The following is a 2,340-nucleotide window of genomic DNA, read 5'->3' on the forward strand; positions in this document are numbered from 1 at the left end:
TGCCAAAAGTTCCATTGCAATAGGGGTAATTTCTAATAGTGCATCTGGGTAAAAACCCAAATCCTAACTGTGACTATATTTGCCACTGGATTAGCTAGGGCAACAACTTGTTTGCTATTCTGAGAAGCTACTAAAATGGGCAGGGTCATAAAAGTGGCCTTGAATTCATTGGGAGAGACATGCTCTTTTAGGGGATCTTCTTGAACAGGTAGTGGTGCGGGCTGATCCCCATTCCTTCTTTTATTGTTTTTTTCTAGGAGGTATTATCTGTAAGCAAAATGAAGGATGAGTTAGAAAGAGAGTTTAAATAGAGATCATGCTCTTTCACATGATATGAATACTGAATGTAGGGAAACTTTCTTAAAAATATTTCATGGCCTCTTGTCTGTAAGAGTGGCACACTTCACACTCATGCACAAGACTCTACTCAACGAGGCTTTCAAATTCCCTAGGACACTTTAAAACCTGAATTTGATAACTATTTTTATCATAACCAGAGGATACCCCCAAGTTGCAATAATAGAGCTTACAGCCACAAGGGACCACAAGCTAACCCATGAGTTGGTACCTTCTGTGTGCACTTAACCAAAATAGTAATGCATCACGTGTGGAAGGTAAGCTACTAAGATACTGTAAAACTGGACATTGAAATATGTTTCAAAAACATGTCTGAAATATATGATATAATGCTAGAAACCAACTGTCTATCTGAAAATAACTGGTAACACTGAAATGACTGACTGAATATCTAACTGATTGTCTGAAATCCTCTAAACAGTATGAGGAGTTGATGGGAAAGACCCCCAACTAACTATAACTGACTAAACATACGAAACACTAAAGTAACTAAAATAAAAAAATGATGTCCTCGATTTATAAGGACTCACCACTACTGCTGCTGAGTAACAATGAGTTTTCTAAGAGCGGCCTGGAAACTGTCCATCATAACATATGTTATAAGACAACATAGTGCAAAAAAATTCGGTCAATACTTTGAATATAATAGTATATGAGATGAGGACTGGCTGAAATGTATAAGGTAACTGTGCATAAATACATGAACATGTAATATCTGAGAATGCAAGACCGAGCATAAACATATTTATGAGATAATCTTTAATCTGAAAGACTAAAAGCTATATAACTGAATAGCTAAAAATTTATACACTTGATCAAGCAAACCTAAATTCAATATAACTATACTAGGATTGTGGGAGGTATCATATAACTGGCATGCCCCAATCTAAGCTAATTAGGGTACAACCTTTAACCATAGTTGGAAGGGTGAAAGGATTATGCCATAGTTATTAAAACTAGATGTGTGGATCAACTAACAGGTGACCCCCGAGAGGAAGTTAAGCCAAAATTGACGTGTGACCCCTTATGTCCTATGCTTGCTAAGTAGTTCTGGATTACTAGGTTTGCTACTAATGCCTCTGCCTAACTGATGAGGAAATCGCCATCCTTGCCTTCACTCGGTTCCAAATCCTACTCCCAACTGAACTGACATTGGTACTGATCTAAACTAAGTTTAACTTAACATCATTTCTTATAACTGATAGTAATCATCATGATCATAAATATCTAAGTAAATAACAAGACTCATGGTTTCACTGAATTATTACTTGAAAGATCTGAAATCATGTAAAACATATAGGTATCGAGTTTTTATAACCCACCATCACAGAATGATTATAAAAATACAATATCAAACTTGAAATACTGTAGTATGCAATCATGGTTCAAAGACACAAAACATGGACTTTTCATCAAAACATTTAGGAATCATAAGCTTGAAGATTGGAATGTCTTAAACATGAAATAAAACAACAAGATTTCGTGGCTAAATTCATAATTTAGGGATTCATTCATAAATCAATTAACATCACTTGGGAATCACAACACTTAAAACATGATATGACTCATTCCACTTGAAAAAACTTGTAACCATAACTTAACATTTAATTAATAAGAGATTCATGTATTTATTTTTCTTTAACATGTGTAAACTCATAAATTAAATAAAAAGAGGGTTTTGGGCTCCATTGGAGAAAGGGACCTATGGATGAACATCCCATATTTACTAATAACTGAATTCTTGAAGATTTCTAGGATGGGAAGCTTGCAATCTTAATTTCTTGAGAATAAAGCATGAATTTGTTCTTGGGGAAGGAGGAGGGTTTTCTTGGGAGAAATTTGAGTGACAGTTGAAAATAATCCCCTTTCGGAATCTCCAATTAGTTTTATGCTCAATATAGGATGAGGGAAAATAACCAAAATAGCCCTTAGCATAAATGCCAAGTGGCTGGTTGAATGGGCATGGGCGCACCGCGGGCTCTA

Source organism: Capsicum annuum, unplaced genomic scaffold, assembly GCF_002878395.1.
Source record: "Capsicum annuum cultivar UCD-10X-F1 unplaced genomic scaffold, UCD10Xv1.1 ctg82188, whole genome shotgun sequence".
Lineage (NCBI taxonomy): Eukaryota > Viridiplantae > Streptophyta > Magnoliopsida > Solanales > Solanaceae > Capsicum > Capsicum annuum.